General features: G+C 38.8%; 1 non-coding gene across 1 annotated transcript; it reads right to left on the reverse strand.

Moving 5' to 3' along the window:
- Positions 1-4,734: 4,734 nt before the first annotated feature.
- On the reverse strand, positions 4,735-4,841 carry LOC128594987 (U6 spliceosomal RNA). The gene has a single exon (XR_008382683.1). It is a non-coding gene; the product is annotated as a U6 spliceosomal RNA (small nuclear RNA).
- Between the last annotated feature and the right edge of the window lie 16,497 nt (positions 4,842-21,338).

Here is a 21,338-nt window from a genome sequence, read left to right on the forward strand (position 1 = left end):
GTAGATGACAGGCAAAGCAGTCAGTGATTTCACAACCCTTTATAAACAGACCTTCTCAGTAAGAGTCACTGTGGAAAGAAAGGTTTCGCTCCCCCCTGCTTTTCCTTCCTCTACTATTTATCTTCATAAAAAATAAAGCACATTTGCTTCTTTCTTCTTCTTTTTTTTTTTTTCCAATTGCCTGCTGCTTGGAGGTTCAGACTTCTGTTCCAAAAAGAAAGTGTATAATCGTGTTTTTGTTTCTGTTTTTTTCCCAGAAGGATCGTTCCCCCCATACTTTATCACAATTGCCTTCACTCTGATCTGAATGCGACAGCTGCTGACTCTGATCTGAATGCCGTAGCTTCTCATGTGAATGACTGCTCAGACCATGCATGGAAAACGTTTCTACACGAGTGTGGTTTTGCTCAGTTGCTCTTGGTGCTCCATTTCCAGTCAAAGTCCTTCCACTGGTTTTCCCTGAGTGATTTCTACTGTTGTCCTAGCAAAAGGTCACATTTGTGGTCTTTCTGCTTCACTAGAGAAATGTATTGATGAGAGCATCACCTTGAATTCCTTGAATTTAACACTCTTGGCAGCTCTTCCCATAAGGAAAGCTGTGACATTTATTTAAACACAATTTTGTTCACATTCTATGTTTTTTTTTTAAACAAGTTATTTGTGGGTTAATTGGCATATGTTAAATCACACATCTTTAGAATGTACAATTGGTTAAGTTTTGACATGTATATACCCTCAGCATAGTCAAGAGAATAAACATATTCACACCCTCAAACTGCTTTTTGATCCCAGGCTCTGGGTCCTGGACCATTTCTTAAAGAGGCGAGGTAGAGGAGTGAATTAACGTTCCCAGGTGTCCTTTCATGCCTATTTCATGTCTGGGGTGGTATTATAATGTATGAAAGAAATTTGTTTTACACAGTTCAAGGCACTTGTGTTGCCTCTATACGATGCTGCAGAGAATTGCTTCGATGCTCTTATGGCAGAGACAGCTAGTTGTCCTCCAATATCTATTCTTTCACTTTTCCTCTAGTAATAGCTTTAGCTGGACAAAATATGCCCTCCCAAAGGACATCCCCATTGCCCAGCTTCCCTTGCAGTTAAGTGTGGCCAAGTTCTGTCCAGTGGAATGTGAGCAGAAGTAGTAAGTGGATCTCACAGTTGTTCTCAGGAAGGGAAGGAAGGATTTTGGAGACACTTTGCTTTACTTTCTCACCAGTGAGAATACAGTGCAATGGTCATCTTAGACCATGAGAGAGAAAACTCAAGTGGAAGATGGCAATGTGAAAACTGAAAGGGATTATGTTGACCCTCAACTTCTTAAACTGTTAGATGGGAGAAAAATAATGTTCTCAATTGTTTAAGACACTGTTCCTTTGTAGGTCCTTTTGTTACTCACTCTAAGACAATGTTGTAATTAATGTAATTAATGGGCTTTTGTTATGTGGTCTGAATGTTTGTGTCCTCCCAAGTGCATATGTTGATGCCTAATCTCTGGGGTGGTGGTATCTGGAGGTGGAGCATTTGGAGGGGGATTAGGTCATTAGAGCGGAGCCCTTGTGGATGAGATTAGTGCCCTTATCAAAGAGCTCTGAGGTAGTTTGTTCACCCCTTCCACCAAGTGAAGACACATGGAAAGCACCACCTATGAAATAGGTATGCCTGCACCGGACACCCATTCTGCTGACATCTTGATCTCAGACTTGCAGAACTCTAGAACTATAAGAAATAAATTTCTGTTCTTGGCTGGGCACACAGTAGCTCATAACTGTAAACCTAGCACTCTGGGAGGCAGCATTGGGAATATCACTGTGCTTAAGAGTTTGAGACCAGCCTGAGCATGAGCAAGACCCATCTCTACTAAAAATAGAAAAATTAGCCAGGCCTTGTGGTGAGCACATGCAGTCCCTGCTACTCAGGAGGCTGAGGCAGGAGGATCCCCTGTACCAGAAGTTTGAGGTTGCTGTGGGTGAGGCTGATGCCACAGCCCCATAGCCTGAGCACTCTGGCTCAAAAAAATAAAAACAATAAATAAATGTCTGTTCTTTATAAGCTATCCAAACCATAGTGTTTTTGTTATAGCAGCTTTCCTGAACTAAGACAACTTCTATTTTATAAACAGTGAAAACTTGGGCACAGAATGAATAAATGGGCAGAACTGTGATCTGAGTAATTTTGTTACAGGGATTATTTGCTTCTTCTTAAATAAACTCAAGGGTGAAGAGTGGGCTATCAAATCATTCAAATCATTTTCAATGAATGCCATGCCAGTTACATAGGAAAATGTATTAAGATTGGCAACCTCAAACACTCTCATAGTTGCTGCTGATTTTCAGACTTTAATGTAGTTCTATAAGTCTGTTCTCAAGAATTGTTCTTTGGACAAACCCTTAGCTAGATACACTAGCCTCATTTGTTATACTCACAACATTAGTATTCTTCTTTTCTCTAGGCCATTGCCATTCTACCTTCATTACAGTGGTAGATAGAAAGTTTTCTAGAATGGCAAGAAGACTTGATTTGATATAATCAAGTAAATAGCCTGGCAGGATGCCTTTTCAGTGCTCTGCCAGAAAGGACTGAGTGTTAAACATGTCATCATTTTATACTTTTTTAAATGCAGAATGCCTACTTTGACATTATCACAGTGGCACAGCTGCACTGAGTTTCCTTGGTACCTCTATGCCCCTAAACATTTGGCGATCCTTTATTATAATGGTAGATATTATGTAATGAAGGTAGTTCTAAAAGGCCATAACACAACAGACCTTCACTGCTGCTGAATTGAAATATCAGGCTCTGCAGATGAACAGGTTGCCTAGCAACTGATAACTGCAAGCTCCAGCGACTGCTCATGCCCACCGAGATTGACAAGGGAACCATCACTGGCTGCTTGTACCTTCCTATTTAGCAATTCTGATGGTGAGACCAAAGGAAGGGTGTGTGATTAATTATTAACCTTTAAAGAATGTGCATGTGTGTGTGTATACGTGTGTGTGTATTCTGTCCTTAAATGTATACTTAGAAACATACAGTTAGAAAATTTTCTTAGAGAAATTCCTATATTAATTAAAAGAGAGTCAGAACCTAGAGGACAGAGGAAGTAAAAAAAAATTAGGATTTGAAAAACAGCAAAATGAGAAATGAACCTACTATGGGCTTTGGCTTTCCATTTTGTATTGAGGCCCAGTTTCTTTTGACTGGGAGGCATGTCTGATGCATGCATGGCTAAGCATGTCCAAGAAAATTTATCTTAGAACATAATAACCGTGAAATGACTTGACTATCTGAGTGCACTTTTTTACATGCAACCATGATGCTTGTGTGTTGTGCTCAAATTGTCGAAGAGTACTAGCAGTCTGACTGAGAAGTGTAGGTTTTCTTCCCCTGGAAATGAGATTTTATTTTATCTTTTGTAGTTCAATAATTAACTCTTGTGAACTATTTCTTTCTGACACTGTTTTACAAACACTGTTTACTTTTTAGAATTTTTGAAACATGTAAACGTGAAGCACTATTCAAATGTATCTCGCAATCAATTCAGGGTCCTGCTGTGCATGACAATTCTTTTGTGAAATGTTTAAGCAAGGAATTGTAACCCCTTTTGCTTCAGAGGAAAAGAAAGAATTCATTTTAAAATCCCTCATATTTTCGAGGCAAATTATTAATTATGACCTCTGTCTCATTTCAAATAAAATTAAATTTATATATTTACTATAAATTTCCTCTAAAAATTATTTTTTTTACCTTCATGGATACACAGCATGTAGGTTAGTTATGCATATTTCAAAAATACATGTACCCTCTGACCCAACAATTCTACCCGTACAAATTTGTCTTAGAATAGGCTCCCAATGTATGGAAACATGTAGGTCCAGCAATACCCAATGCAATAGTGATTCTAAGAGCAAAATCCTGGTAACCTAAATGTCCTTTAATAGGGTACTCATGACATAAATTATTATATAGTTATAAAATGACAATATGTTTCTATTAGTGGAATTAATAGATCATAAGGTATTTGCATTTGTTAAATATGTCAGCTGGGCCATATGCTTTATATCTATTCCAAGTATCTATCATAAATAAGATATTAATATATATTTTTTCAAGAATTATATCTGAGATATATTGTTAACTATACAAAATTTGAACAAGAGAATGTAAAGAAAAATTCTATTTGTGTCCAAAATCTGGAATATATAAATGTTTATATGTAGATACATACTTTTATATCAGTTACTTTTGGATAAAATGTTTAGGTACGGGAAGTGGGATGGGGAGAAGGATTTTGCTTTTTAAATCAGTCACACACAAGTATTACTTTTACAATTAAAATACCCAACCATACATTGCTTAGTACCAATACTATGAAATACATCATTTCATTTATACTTTGTGCAGATAGATACAGGTTGAAAAAATCCTCCTATTATTTCAGCATATCACCTTTATAATCATCTTGTCTTCAATAATCCGGTTAAGGTAAAGATTAAAGATGATACATGTCCCTAGTTGTTCACTGGGTCTTGTGTGTGTTTCTAGAGTCTTAAGTAAATTAACTCATGAACTTTCTGAATTACAGGCAATTATCTTTTGAAAAGTCTTGAGAAGAGTCAAGGGATTAAAAAGGAGCAAATGTAATGCTGATCTCTTTCTTTCTTTCTTTTTGAAGCCCCAAAGCCAATAATATAATTATTTCCTATTAAGTCTTTTTTTTTTTTTTTCTTGATCAAAAATATGGAACGCTTCACGAATTTGCGTGTCATCCTTGCGCAGGGGCCATGCTAATCTTCTCTGTATCGTTCCAATTTTAGTATATGTGCTGCCGAAGCGAGCACCTATTAAGTCTTTTTAAACCTTAAGTAAAATAATGAATCAAGTATGGCAGAAGCGGAGCTATAAGCCTTACATTATCTCTGATGCAAAGAGATATGTTTAAGAGGTGCATGCAAGTACCTGGGAGTAAATATTCTATTTGGGGAGAAATGTTAGTCTGCCTTGGATGACGTGTTTTACTGTATGACCCCTCTCCCTCACGGAAACAGAGATTACTTAAGTTTATTAAAGAAAAATAATGACTTAATTGGTGGAAAGTTGATGGTTTAACAGAATAGACCAACTTTATGATGATTTCCTAACCTCAGTCTCAAAATGAGATAGTTCAAATATAATCAGTTTGGATTGTGATTACAGCGAGAGGGACTGGCTCCCAATTACCAATCATTTTCTGAAAGGAAGGCTAACACACAGAGGTCCCCAAAGTCGATATGATAAAGCATAAATAAAAGGGCTGAAAGAGAAACTTGGGAGATATATAAGACTCTGTCCCTACAAAAAAAAAATTAATTAATAAAAAAAAAAAAAAAACTTGACCTTGTCACTGAGTGGTTGAAGTCTGAGTTTCTTCAGATTCCACAGAATGAACATGGAGATACTGGTAACAGTATTGTTGGACTGCTTTGGAATTAAAGATGATTATAGTCACTAATGTGCTTCAGCACAGCCATTGGTAAACACAAGGCAACTGCATCTTCTCTCTCTCTTTTGAGAAAAATAAGGATTTTTTTTGTTTGTAGTTTCATTTTGTTTGTATTTACCAAAAGGAAGAAAAGCAAGCTAAGGAAAGGTATTTTATTTTATTTTGAGTCAGAGTCGTACTATGTTGCCCTAAGTAGAGTGCTGTGGCGTCACAGCTCACAGCAACCTCAAACTCTTGGGCTTAAGTGATTCTCTTGCCTCAGCCTCCCAACTAGCTGGGACTACAGGCACCCGCCACATGCCTGGCTATTTTTTGGTTGGAGTCTTCATTGTTGTTTGGCAGGCCTGGGCTGGATTCGAACTTGCCAGCTCTGGTGTATATGGCTAGCGCCCTAGCTGCTGAACTACAGGCGCTGAGCCAGAAAGGTATTTTATATCATCTTAACTATTTTTGAAATATTGCTATTAGTTATCTTTTGAAGTTTATAATTGGCAGTGAGGTTGACTTCCTCAGACTAGTTCTGTCAATTGCCAATTTCGCTCCCACGTTGAGCGTTTTTCCCTTCTCCTCCAGGGCAGGCGAGCCTCCTGACCACGACGCCACTGACCACATGGCCCCTCCTCTTCTCTTCCGTGGTTTTGTTCATGTCACTTTTCTTTCCAGAATGACCATCTCCTTTTTTTATCAGCCTGTCATCTCTCTCCTACAGAGACTCTGTCTTCATTCCCTTTCCTATGATCAACTTGACTCCTCTTCAACCACAGAAAGCTTACTTGTTTAAGAGGAGAACGATTTGTTCACAACTTTAAATGTTATTTTTTTGTTATATTGAATTGAAAGCTGCTTCTTCATTTTAATCTCTGACCCTAATTTTGCCTGTTGTAATAATGTAGACTAAATCTAATCTCCTACATGATTGATTTGAATTCAAGGGTAGAAGAAAGGTAACGTATTTCTTGTGAATTTTCTTTTTTCTCATTTTTAGATGTTCTAACTTTCAATCAAATATCTGAATTTTAGGACCTTTGTGTTCCAAACTGTCTTCCTTTGGTGGTTTTCTGGTTTGCTCCTGGTATTTTAAAACTATAGTTCTGTAACTAAATATCCCACATTTGGGTTAGTTAGTGAGCAATCAACTGCAGCTGAAAATTACCTCCTTTGAGTTGAACAAATATTTCTATTAATATAGCCCATTATTGCATTTGCCACTAAAATCAGTCAGATCCTATAAATTGCTCAACATTCTCATGCTAGACAGCCTTGCCTTCTAAGTGTGTGGGCTCAGAGTTAGATGCTTGGTTTCACATGTTAGATTCATCATTTCCATCTATGTGACCTTGGACTAAACACTCTGTGCCTCCATTTCCTCATCTATAAAACAAGGATCATCTATGTGACCTTGGACTAAACACTCTGTGCCTCAATTTCCTTATCTATAAAACAAGTATGATAAAATATTGCTGTGAGCATAAAATTGACAATGCATGCAAAGCATTCATCTTGATACATACTTAGTAGATGTTAGTTATTTTATGAAACTAAATCCAATTCACAGAAATTGTCATTAAATCAGCCCCTTTCTACTTCCACAACACCTGTCCCTCTGCAGTCAACATTTGGAATATGAAATATAGGTCTTCAAATTATATCATTGTGTTTGCTTGAAAATGAAGCCTATTGATATACCTGTTATTTTTATTCTGTGTTTTTGTCTCTTGGACATTTTCCTTCGTTTGTGTCACCTGCTGAGTTATTTGTTTTTAACAAAGCCATTGATAAAATGCTGAATGTGATGGAACACAGACCCAAGAATGGAGCCCCTGGAAACCCTTTCTTCCTGCCCTCCACACTACTCTGCACCCTCTAGATGACACTCTTGGGGGTTTCTGTTCAACCAGCAGTACTTGCAACAAATAGCCTGGTCTCAGTCTTGCATTATTCCTTCTAGTCCTGAATTTCTTGGGCTCCAAAAAGTGCTAATACATTATAGGCACTCAATAAAACAAAACAAACGAACAAATTGCCAAGTCATGGACAACTGGCAAATGCCCATCAATCCACGAATGGATTAACAAACTGTGGCATATGTGTATCGTGGAGTACTATTCAGCCATGAGAAAAGATGGTAAACATAAAAGAAAACTGTTTTATGTTTATCTGGATGGAGTTGAAACACATTCTTCTTAGTAAAGTATCTCAAGAGTGGAAAAAAAAATCTAATGTACTCAATACTAATATGAAACCAATATGTAAACAACTACATGCCCACATGAATGATAAAACACAAATACAGTCTAGCAAGGAAGAGGAGGAGGGAGGGCAATTGGCGGGATCTCACCTAATGTGCACAATGTGAGGGTGTTGAGCACACTCCACTGGGTGAAGGGCTAAGGTACAACTCGAACTTTACATTAGAAATGAAAACAATGCAACCTAAACATTTGCACCCTCTTATTAATTTGAAATAAAAAAGAAAAAAACCAAAAAACAAATCAGCATTGTGATCAAATTGTTATATAAATACAAAGGCAACAACTATTAATTTTGCCTTTAGGAATCAGGGGAGATGCCTCAGAAGTTGTAATATTTGAGTGGGGCCTGTGAATCAGCAGCATTATAAACAATGTAGGAGGTGGTTATAAAGATAGTAATACAGTAGTCCATGACCCATAAGCACTGGGAGCTAAGCTTCCTCAGCCAAGCTCTGAGGAAGTAAATGATAAATGTTTATGTTTATATTTAGAAAACTTATCTTTTGGCTATTAAAGGGATTGTGTGCGGTGCGTGTGTGTGTATGCATCTTTCTCTCTCTGTGAAGGGAGGAATGGAGGGTCAGAAGGAGAAAGAAGGGGTGAGATAGATGGTGTGAGCTAAGATTGGACATTTAGAACTAAGTTTATAAGGGCTTTGAAAGCTTTATTAAAGAGCTGGCCTTCATTCAGTAGGCAAAGTAGAACCATAGGTTTTTAAAGTATGGTTGTGAAATAATTAGATTTTTGTTTTAGAAAGATAACGGCGGATGAGAAGGGATAGTGGACTAAACTAGGGCACTGGTAGAGAGAAAGGAGATAATAAAATTGACTGATTCATAAGGATCTTGAAGGTGGCAGCGATAGGACTTGGAGGCTGATGGAAATGGCAGAGAGGAAAGCTGGATAACTCTAAGGCATCTAATCTGATTAGACAGGGTGGATGAAGACAATGATCCACTGGCCGAGGGAGAGGATGGTGCTGGGAAAGACAGATCTTTCAATCTGCTCCCTGTGCATTTGTGATAACAATGTGTAGTAGACAGAAAGGCAACTGAGAATTCAGACATGGGAGGAAGTACATCTATCAGTGGATTTCACATTACCAGAGTGGACCAGTATGAGCTTTGGAAGGCAGCATTCTAGAAATCGTGTTGGTAACATCTGGATTGTTCATTCTTGACAACCCAGATATCTCCACCTATAACAAGACCTAAAAAGTGGTCTTTCTTAAGGATTTCAAGAAAATAATAGAAGAAAGAGTTGAAAATAACTGAGCCCACTCTAGGAAGTAAGAATTAAACACAGCTGAGTTCAACCTAATCATGGAAATCTATACAAAAAGTAATCAATAGTTCTCCACCATATGCAAATGTGGACCTTTGCCGCGGACCGCCAGTCGAATGAGTCTCAGTCCGAGGGCTTTCAGGGTGAGAACGGCTCAGGTTGATTGAAAGGGCGACGCAGGAAAATGACAAACTGCCACACACCAAGGATGATGAAGAAAGCAGTTGTACTTTACTGAATTTTAGGCATGGTATTTATACATTTTTGACAATGTGTTACGGACCACAAAAGATATTTTTATGACTTGCTGATGCTTACAAAGTTCTTATCAAGTTTTGCAGATGTGAGTAGTCAACCGTCTTTTCTTACACAATGCTTTTGCCCGCAAGGGGGAACAAAGACTGCTGCTTATCAGCAGTTACTTTTTTACTTCTCTTTAATCTATGTTTAAACCTTCCTTTTTTGTGGGACTGCTTTGTTCACATTTTACATTTTTCTTTTATTACACTTAATTTTGATTTCATATGTTATAGGAGTTATATGTGTATGATTTAGGTGTTAGATTTAAGTTTTAAAGAGTAATGAGTAAAATTGTGTGGAAAAACAATTATAGTGAAAGAATAGATTTTAGAGAAAAACTTTACTAAGGAATGTAGTTTCAAAGAACGAGATAAGAAGTCAGAGGGAGTGGGTATCTGGTAGGAACATCTTAACTCGCCGTTTCTGCATTCTCTTGATACATTGTTTCAATTAACTGACCTTTATGGTGGGAACGTGTTCCCTTGGAGACATTTAGTCTCCATTGTATAGATGAAGTCATGGATTAGTAAGTCATTATGTTTATTCTTAGTTTCTGAGGACATTCAAGCAACAATTAACCATTCAACTCAACAAACAAGTTTCAAACAGGTTTCAGGGTAAAGGTTATTCAGGCCTTTATGCCGCACCTCATGAATTCTTACGTTCACTAAAAGGCATGCTAGGCAACTTATGCGCTGCTGTTGCAGGCCAGGGGGACCGGGGGCAACGCTCCGGGGAGCACTCACCGCCTTACCACAGTTTTTACAACGCGGACAGAGCCATCCCGCCACGGCTTGATGCCGGGGGTGCGGCATTTCCCCCTTTTTTGTTAATGAAACGTAGCTCAAAGAGGTCTTGGCGAACAGCCTTTAAGGAGGAAAAGACACAACGAAGGAGACAAGGTAACAGTAAAACAACACAGAATATCAAGCATCCAATAATGACAATAAACACAATGTACTGAATCCAGGACACAGGATTTAAAGATTTAAGATTGTCAGAGAGGGATTGAGCCAGTGAATCAAGAGAAGTGCTAGGTAAATGAGCTTCACTGATGGCAGTGATATCTTTTTGAAGAGTATGTAAATCATGTGTAATATCATTGTCCTTCCAGACACCCTGTAGATGAGCTTTAGTTTTGTCCCAGGAAGTGGACATATTATAAGGTAAAGGAGTTACACAAATAGCAGGAAAGGCAGAATGACATCTGGTTTGAAGTTTATGTTGTATAAACTTTATATCTTGTCCTAAGGCTAAAACTACTTCTTCTAGGATGTTAAGTTTTGCTTCAAGTTTATTATCTATGCTGGCTTGAGTCATTAAAGCTAGAGTTATGTTGCTGCTGAGAGAATTAACAAAGTGAGCTGTGTGAACTTCTTGAACCAAAGCAGTAGTGGCTACCGCAAATGTTGTGACTATAGAAATTAAAGCTAAAATACCGAGAATCAAAGCAGCTACAAACCTCTTAGGTCGAATTAATTGATTAACAGTATGTAAAACTTGTAAAGCAGAATTATCATACCAAGGATCATCTTGTAAATCAACAGGTAATAGTACATAAGAGGGTCTTTTAACAATTAAAACAGAATTAAACAAGCGTTCATTGAATAAATCAGTAGAAGTAAGACAATTTGTAACTTTACAAGCGGTACAAGAAATATGATAAGAATTTTTAGATTGTGTAATAGTTAGATACCTATTTGGAGCTAAAAGTAGAGCATATGGATATCCAACACAAGTTCGTATTGATATTGGATTAGGTTTAGGCATATTAGGTTTTTTTTCTAAGATTAAGTTAGAAGCAGCAATAAGTCTAAACAAGTCATAATGTATTTGAGTTCTATTGTTGTATTGAGCCACCCATATGGGCTCAACTAAACCAGGTGTGAACCACCTCCGTACTGGCTGAGGGGAACCAGACCATTGATACCTATGATATTTATCCAATTGATTAGATAAATATTTGTTATGATCATAGTAGGAAGTAGGAGAATAATCCCAGATAATTGTATTAGAATTAATGGGAGAATGTTTGTTAGCAGCGTCTGGGAATCCGCAAGAAAGCCAAGTAGGGGTTTTTGTTAAAGAGGAGTCCCAGAAATGATTTTTATCTCTATATTTTTCATTACAATTAGGGAGAGGTAAGTGGTCCACAGATAAACAAGTTTCATTATAATCAGGACTTCCAATAGTTTGTATTTCATATTCCCACATATAACGTCTATTGGCATCATGAGGATCAGGAGCATCAGATAAAAAGACTCTGTAACTTGTGGGTAAACAAAAAGGAGGCGGTTTGCCTTTTAAAGTAAAGCAAATAGGTAAGGAGTCGGCTTTGCCAGTGAAATTAATTAAAGCCGCAGCATGATGTCTGGATTCTGAGTCAGTTAAACCTCCTAAGCGGATAGAATCATTAGAAAGAATTTTTATGGGGTCTGGATCTAGCCAGCCCACAGGGTGTAGCAGAGGAGGATTAGGAACATAAGACCAATAAGCTGCAGTTTCTACCGTAGGAGTAGAAATTAATGACAAAAAGGCAATAAAGTACATTGTTGGAGTTAGAGGGTTGTTTTGAGATATGAGAAGTTGTTTAGCTTGTTTCACCAGGGTGCGGATCCGTGTCCATGTGATTTTTGAGGGTTTCGGTGAAACTTTCACAGTCGTCTTCATCTGTGCAGACAGGATCTTCATCCGCCGCAGGCGTTGTCTTCTGCGCCGGGGTCTCCGGAGGAGCCGGTTTGATGAGCCGGTCTGGAATCCAGATGGGAGAGTCGGCATCCTGTGGAAATATGCAAGCATAGCCTCGTCCGGAGGTTAACAATACATCAGGGCCTTTCCATTGGCCCGATAATAAATCTTTCCAAAGAACTTTTGGAAGGGTGGCAGCCGATTGTGGCTGCCAATGGGAGAGAGCAGGGGTTAAATTGTTGGAGTTTACATTAAGGTGATTTAGGACGAATAAAGCATGGGTTAAAATATGATGAGGAGAGAAATATTTATGAGCTTTTTGAAGGCGTTCAATTTGTAATTTTAATATTTGATTAGTTCTTTCAACAATCGCCTGACCCTGAGGATTATAAGGGATCCCCGTAGAATGAGCAATTTTCCACTGTATACAAAATTGTTCAAATGCTCGAGAGGTATAAGCTGGAGCATTGTCTGTTTTTAGTTGAAGAGGGACACCTAGCTGCTGAAAGCAGTAAAATAGGTGTTGTACAACATCTTTGTAGGCCTCGCCAGATCTTGCAGAGGCACAGATAAAATGAGAAAAAGTATCAACAGTAACATGTACATATTGTAATTTTCCAAAACTAGACACATGTGTTACATCCATTTGCCATAATACATTGGGGCGTAAACCCCGAGGATTAACACCAAATTTTAAAGGATGATGAGTAACAGGACAGGATTTGCACTTCAAGACTATTTGTCTTGCCTGTTCTCTAGTAATTTGAAACATTTTTCTTAATGCGTTAGCATTTTGGTGATGTAAGGCGTGGCTTTCTTCAGCTTCGGCCACTGATGCCACTATAGTATGTGTTAATAAATCTGCAGTGGCATTTCCTTGGGCCAAAGGGCCAGGTAAATTAGTATGTCCTCTTATGTGACCAATATAAAATTGATTATTCCTTTGTTGAATTAAGGTTTGTAGTTTCTTTAATAAAGGTAAAATAGTTGAGGTTCCTGTTAAAAGAGCAGTTTCAAGAGCCGGAAAAAGAGAAGCAATATACTTTGAATCTGTATACAAGTTAAATTTTTGTTTGAAATTATTAAAGGCCGAGATTAGAGCCCATAATTCTGTTTGTTGGGCAGAGGCTTGTGTGACCTCTTTAATAAGAGGAGACAGGCCCGGGCTAAAAACTACGGCTCGACCTGTAGAGGAACCATCTGTGAACAAGGTTATTGCGTCAGACAGAGGCTGTTTGGAACACATAAGAGGAAATATAAGTGAAACTGTTTTTGTAAATTCAATTAAAGGATGTTTAGGATAATGGTATAAGATTTGACCTGCATAGCCCTGTAAGGTTAATACCCAATCATCATTATTTTGAAATAGTTGTTCTACTTGAATTTTATTATAAGCAGTTACAATTACATGAGGATCTTTACCAAATAATTCTCGTGATCTCTTTCTTCCTTTATCAATTAATAAAGACACCAGGTATGGATAATCAGCAACAATCTTTGTCTGAACATGTGGTAAATGAATCCATTCTAAAATACCTTCCTGCCATAGGCAAGCTGTAGGAGTATACTCAGTAGAAAAAATGAGTAAAGACCATGGGTTTTGATAATTAATTTGTTTAACCCTAGCTTGAGTTAAAGCCTGTTCAACAACTTGTAAAGCCTGCAAGGCTTCTGGAGTTAAATGTCTAGGGGAACGGGGATTAGAGTCTCCCTGTAAGATAGTAAACAAAGGACTAAGGGTTCCCGTAGTAATCTTCAGAAAAGGTCGAATCCAATTTATTTCTCCCAGTAATTTTTGATAATCATTAAGAGTTTGTAATTTATCTCTCCTTATTTGCACCTTTTGAGGTGCAATATAGTCAGAGTGAATCCATTGTCCCAGATAACTTAATGGTTTATCTCTTTGAATCTTCTCTGGGGCAATGACTAAGCCAAATTTAGTTAATTGTTCTATAGCCTTTTCTAGCATTAGCTGTACTTTTGGCAGCTCAGGATGAGCTAGCAAGATATCATCCATATAATGAATTATGTAAGCACTAGGAAATTGTTTTCTCAGTGCTGCTAATGCAGCCGCCACGAATTTTTGACATAAGGTAGGGCTGTTTTTCATGCCCTGTGGTAAAGTTTTCCATTGATATCTTTTAAACGGTTCCTGTAAATTTAAAGAAGGAACGCTGAAAGCAAAACGAGGACAATCTTCAGGATGTAAATTAATAGTAAAAAAGCAGTCTTGCAGATCTATAATTATAAGTGACCATTGTTCTGGTACTGCTACAGGAGACGGAAGCCCAGGTTGAAGGGAGCCCATGTCTTCCATAATGGCATTTACTGCTCTTAAATCTTGTAAAAGTCTCCATTTACCAGATTTTTTCTTAATAACAAACACAGGAGTATTCCACGGACTAGTGGATTCTTCCAAGTGACCTTTATCTAATTGTTCTTGTACTAAAATTTGTAATGCCTGTAACTTTTCTGTTGTCAGGGGCCACTGACTAACCCACACAGGAACATCTGTTAACCATTTTATTTTACAGGCATAGTTTTCTGCAGTGGCCCCTATGAAAAACACTGATCGTTAAGTTGATCACCTGTAACTAGTTTCATGTCTAGGACATGTAAAAGATCTCGTCCCCATAAAGTATAGGGTAGAGAGGGTAGCACATAAGGTTGAAAGTAAATTTTCTTGTCCTTATATTCACATAACAAATGAGATGTACTACGCATGACACCAGAAACAGAACCGAGACCAATTAAAGAAGACCCAGTTCGATGAACCGGCCAGGATCTCGGCCAGTCGGAGGCAGCAATGCAGGTTACATCAGCGCCTGTGTCCATCAGGCCCTTAATGGGCCTGCCTTCTATTTTCATTTTTAACATCGGTCTATCATATAAATCATGTATAAGAGCTACACAATCTTTATCAGTAAATCCAAACTGTCCCTCTCCCCTGGCATCATGTAAGTGATAAGTGGGGAGTGGTATATATGGCAATAATAGTAACTGAGCAATTCTTTGTCCCTTATGAATTTGTGTAGTTTCTACTAGAGACTTTACCATGACTTTAATTGTATTTTCAGTGTCAGAATCAATTACTCCTGGAACAATTTCAAAATGTTTGGTGTAATTGGAACTTCGTCCCAATATAACACCAACAGTACCTGGCAATAACTTTCCTTTTATTCCTGTGGGAACTAACACAACACCATCATGTTTGGATATGATTATATCTTTAGAACTGGCAAGGTCTAAACCTGCACTGCCAGGAGTCCCACGTGGGAGATCATGAATTGTCCATTCAGGTGGTATACAATTAATAGTAGATGTGGGCTCTAACTTAGGTCGTACTGCGGTAGAAGCAGGAGACTCTCCCTTGGAGTCGGGGCTAGGAGAACGCCCCTTATCTAGTTTTTTGTCTGGTTGGTATCAATAAAGTTAGCACCCTTGTCTGACAAGGGGGTTCCATCTTTATGAAATTTAGATTTACATTCATTTTTCCAGTGCCTGCCCTTCTTACAACGAGGGCATGGTCCCGGGGGTAATCCACGGGACTTATTATTATTATTATTAGCACCGGTGGATTTCTTACAATCCTTCTGTATATGACCTGGCTTCCCACAGTTATAACAAGTGGGTAAGTCATGTGGGGGATTACACCCAAAACATGTATTACTGGGGTCTCTATCAAAAGCACCTTTAACATATGAACTAAATTTCTGACCCCGCATAGCTGCAGCAAACGCCATTCCCTGGACAATTGCTGGTGAGGCATCCATGCATGCTTTAATATAATCTTGTAAGGTACCTGTTTTCCTGAGTGGACGTATTAAGTCCTGACACAGCGTATTTGCATTTTCCCAAGCCAATTGCTTGAGTAATAATTCTGTGCCCTCTGATGGTGGAAGCATTCTATTAATAGCTTCTTCCAGGCGAGAAATAAAGTCAGGATAGGACTCTTCCATACCCTGTTTTATGCCTGCTAAAGTTGTGCCCTTGGTTCCCGGAGGAGGTATTTTTCGCCAAGCGGAGACTGCATTATGGCTGACTATCTCTAAAAATTGTCGGGGTAGTTTAATTTGATTTTCAAAAGAAGCAAATTCATCTGTCCCTAGAAGCATGGACAGCGTGGGCTGTGCTTTTCTTCCTACATGTTGATTAATACTTTCTCTACATCTATCTTCATACTCTGTTCTCCATAAAATATAATCACCTGGGGAAAGCGTGGCTTTGGCCGTTTGCTGCCAATCATACGGGGTAAGCCATTGACTGCTAATTGATTCCACAATTTGTAAGGTATAAGGGGCAGAAGCTCCCGATGTACGGACAGCCTGTTGCAGTTCTTTAAGCGTCTTTAACGACAGAGGTTCCCAGGTGGGTGGTGCCCTATCCTCAGTGGGAAAGCGTACCGGGAAAGCAAATGTAAAATCTCCCTGCTGACGGGCTTCTCGCACCGCCGCTTGAAAACCCGCGGGCGGCGGAGGGAGACAAGGAGGTACACGGGGAAGCGGAGCTTGTGAGGTTGTCTTAGATGTGACTTTTGGGACACGAACTGCCGGGTAAGCTCGGCGGGGGTGAATAAAATCATTCATTCTGTCCCTCTCATCTGGTTTAGTAAATTCATCGACCACATCCCACTCGTCACTGTCTGAAGAATTATCAACCGGTGGGAGTGGTGGTAGAATGTCTTTGAGCGTTGGAGCCGAAGGGACAACGCTCTCAGTGTTTGGTACCGGTTCAGGATCTTTAAGAACCTCGGGGGGAACCTCATCAGGAATCGGTGCCCCTTTAGATTCAGGATCACCAACCTCCAAATCAGTTTCTCTTATAAATGCTTCTAAAAAGGTATTGTCAGCTAAAAGTTCTCTAACTTGTAACCATAAAGGAAAAGCCTGAGGGGGCAAGACCTTCTCCCCATGTTCTTGCATGTATTTCCGCATTTCGCGTCCCACCCTTTTCCAATCGGAGAGAGAGAGAGAGCCTTCCTCCAGAAACCAAGGACTTACCAACCTTATGAAATGTATAAGCTCCTCCAACCGTTTGAGAGACACATGAAAACCATTTTTCTCTAATAAACGCTGTATCATGACACTGAGCATGTGTTCTTCCTTACCCAATGTATGCCCCATGTTGTCCTGCGGATTACTCACACTTAACCGGTCAGCCTTTACCGGCGGGACTGCAGCTCCCTGGTGAGAGTCGCCTTCAATCTGAAAAAAGAGAGGAAAGAAAGAAAAAGAAAGATCACCTGTCCTTCAGGTCCCTGTTCGAGGCGCCAGCTGCCGCGGACCGCCAGTCGAATGAGTCTCAGTCCGAGGGCTTTCAGGGTGAGAACGGCTCAGGTTGATTGAAAGGGCGACGCAGGAAAATGACAAACTGCCACACACCAAGGATGATGAAGAAAGCAGTTGTACTTTACTGAATTTTAGGCATGGTATTTATACATTTTTGACAATGTGTTACGGACCACAAAAGATATTTTTATGACTTGCTGATGCTTACAAAGTTCTTATCAAGTTTTGCAGATGTGAGTAGTCAACCGTCTTTTCTTACACAATGCTTTTGCCCGCAAGGGGGAACAAAGACTGCTGCTTATCAGCAGTTACTTTTTTACTTCTCTTTAATCTATGTTTAAACCTTCCTTTTTTGTGGGACTGCTTTGTTCACATTTTACATTTTTCTTTTATTACACTTAATTTTGATTTCATATGTTATAGGAGTTATATGTGTATGATTTAGGTGTTAGATTTAAGTTTTAAAGAGTAATGAGTAAAATTGTGTGGAAAAACAATTATAGTGAAAGAATAGATTTTAGAGAAAAACTTTACTAAGGAATGTAGTTTCAAAGAACGAGATAAGAAGTCAGAGGGAGTGGGTATCTGGTAGGAACATCTTAACTCGCCGTTTCTGCATTCTCTTGATACATTGTTTCAATTAACTGACCTTTATGGTGGGAACGTGTTCCCTTGGAGACATTTAGTCTCCATTGTATAGATGAAGTCATGGATTAGTAAGTCATTATGTTTATTCTTAGTTTCTGAGGACATTCAAGCAACAATTAACCATTCAACTCAACAAACAAGTTTCAAACAGGTTTCAGGGTAAAGGTTATTCAGGCCTTTATGCCGCACCTCATGAATTCTTACGTTCACTAAAAGGCATGCTAGGCAACTTATGCGCTGCTGTTGCAGGCCAGGGGGACCGGGGGCAACGCTCCGGGGAGCACTCACCGCCTTACCACAGTTTTTACAACGCGGACAGAGCCATCCCGCCACGGCTTGATGCCGGGGGTGCGGCAGACCTTTCTCATTAGGAAAGGCTGAAAATGTTTGTCCAGGTGTGGTGAAGATAATTCTTTTCCTTCAGCTTCTACTGGCCCTGTTCTATAGTCCATGCTATTTTGTCTTATACCAGAAAGTACTGACCACACATTGATGTGCAGTTCCTCGAATTTCAGTTTTACAACAAGAGTGATGAGTGCTGTATTTAGCGCCTTTATTTCAAATACTTTATACTAACTACATGCCCTTAGTTATTACTGACTGTCAGAATTGCTTCTTTCCCCATATGTCTTGTCTGTCCCCCATTCTCCTGCAACTAAACTACTTTCTCTTTGATTTGCCTTTGTGTACTCTATGTTCAGTCCCAAGGGGAGACAGAAAGACAAAAGAGCTAAGGAATACTGAGTAGAAAATTTAGAAGGTAGTCCCTCTCCTTTTCATAGGCAGATTAACTTCCAAAGTGTGTCCAGATTAAATATAATTACCTCTACTGGCCTGATATTTGCACACCCCAATGCTTCTTGCATAATTGTGTTGAAATATTTCACTGTCTCTTGTACTTTTGAGGTTTTACTGACTTATCTTTTTGGCTACCAGAATAGTGGTAGTTAAACTCCTGAGTTATCCTAGTGAGAAGAATGTACAACCAGCAGACAGAGACTTGATGATAGAATCCTGTTAAACCACAGTTCCTAGAGAACTGGCAGAGGAGAGTATGAAGAGCTTACAGTACTCAAATCTGGTCTCCAGGGATTGATACTTTTATTTTTCCCCCTAAAATTCTTGTGAGTAATTCATTAAGTAATCTATTCTTGAATTCTCCTGGAGATAGGTGTTAAGCTCACTGATCTATAGTTTCCAGAACTTCTGGGATGGTTGCCCACCTCGCTGCTGGCACACCTCCCAGTCTCTGTTATCTCTCAGTGATGACAAAGAGTCCTGAGTTCTCTTCTGCCTGTTCCTCTCTATTTCTTCTTCTTCTTTTCTTTATTATTAAATCATAGCTGTGTACATTAGTGTAGTCAAGGGGTACAATGTGCTGGTTTCATATACAATCTGAAATATTTTCATCAAACTGTTCAACGTAGTTATTATTTTCATAGTTATTGTATGTAGACATTCGCATTCTACCTTTAGTAAGTTTCACCTGTACCCATTCTAAGATGCACCGTAGGTGTGGCCCCACCCATTACCCTCCCTTCCCCAATCTCCCCTCCCCTGGCTCTTTCCCCATATTCTAGTGCTATAGTTGGGTTATAGCCTTCATATGAAAGCTATAAATTAGCTTCATAGTAGGGCTGAGTACATTGGATACTTTTTCTTCCATTCTTGAGATACGTTGCTAAGAAGAATATGTTCCAGCTCCATCCATGTAAACATGAAAGAAGTAAAGTCTCCATCTTTCTTTAAGGCTGCATAATATTTTGTGGTATACATGTACCACAGTTTATTAATCCATTCGTGGGTCAGTGGGCACTTGGGCTTCTTCCGTGACTTAGCAATTATGAACTGGGCTGCAATAAACATTCTGGTACAGATGTTTTTGTTATATTGTGATTTTTGGTCTTCTGAGTATATACCTAGTAAAGGAATTATAGGATCGAATGGCAGGTCTATTTTTCGATCTCTGAGTATTCTCCAAACATCCTTTCAAAAAGAACATATTAGTGTGCATTCCCACCAGCAGTGTAGAAGTATGCCCTTTTCTCCACATCCACACCAACATCTCTGGTTTTGGGATTTTGTGATATGGGCTAATCTTACTGGAGTTAGGCGATATCTCAAAGTAGTTTTGATTTGCATTTTTCTGATGATTAAGGATGATGAACATTTTTTCATGTGTCTGAAGGCCGTGCAACTGTCCTCTTTAGAGAAGTTTCTCTTCAAGTCCTTTGCCCACCCTGAGATGGGATCACTTGTTCTTTGCTTGCTAATACGTTTGAGTTCTCTGTGGATTCTGGTTATTAAACCTTTGTCAGAGGTATAGCCTGCAAATATTTTCTCCCATTCTGAGGGCTGTCTGCTTGCTATACTTATTATGTTCTTGGCTGTGCAGAAGCTTTTTAGTTTGATGAGGTCCCAGTAGTGTATTTTTGATACTGCTTCAATTGCCTGGGGAGTCCTCCTCATAAAATATTCACCCAGGCCAATTCCTTCAAAAGTTTTCCCTGAACTTTCTTCTAGTATTTTTATAGTTTCAAGTCCTAAGTTCAAATCTTTTATCCAGTGAGAGTTTATCTTAGTTAATGGTGAAAGGTGTGGGTCCAGTTTCAGTCTTCTACAGGTCGCCAGCCAGTTCACCCAGCACCATTTGTTAAATAGGGAGTCTTTTCCCCACTGAATGTTTTTAAGTGGCTTGTCAAAGATCAAATAATGGTAAGTAGCTGGATTCATCTCTTGGTTCTCTATTTTGTTCCAGACATCTACTTCTCTGTTTTTGTGCCAATACCATGCTGTTTTGATCACTATAGATTTATAATACAGTCTCAGGTCTGGTAGTGTGATTCCTCCTGCTTTGTTTTTATTTCTGAGTATGTCTTGGATATTCAAGGTTTTTTCTGATTCCATATAAAACAAAGTATTATTTTTTCAAGATCTTTAAAATATGACAATGGAGCTTTAATAGGAATTGCATTAAAATTATGTATTGCTTTGGGTAGTATAGACATTTTAACAATATTAATTCTTCCCAGCCATGAGCATGGTATGTTTTTCCATTTGTTAACATCTTCAGCTATTTCTTTGCTTAAAGTTTCATAGTTCTCTTTATAGAGATCTTTCATGTCCTTTGTTAGGTAAACTTCCAAATATTTCATCTTCTTTGGCACTACTGTGAAAGGAATAGAGTCCTTGAATGTTTTTTTTTTTTTTTTTTGGCTTGGCTATTGTTGGTATATATAAAGGCTACAGATTTATGGGTGTTGATTTTGTAGCCTGAGACATTGCTGTATTCCTTGATCACTTCTAAAAGTTTTGTAGTAGAATCCCTGGTGTTTTCCAGATGTACAATCATATCATCTGTGACGAGTGAAAGTTTGATCTCTTCCAACCCTATGT

Source organism: Nycticebus coucang, chromosome 9 (genome assembly GCF_027406575.1).
Source record: "Nycticebus coucang isolate mNycCou1 chromosome 9, mNycCou1.pri, whole genome shotgun sequence".
Classification (NCBI taxonomy): domain Eukaryota; kingdom Metazoa; phylum Chordata; class Mammalia; order Primates; family Lorisidae; genus Nycticebus; species Nycticebus coucang.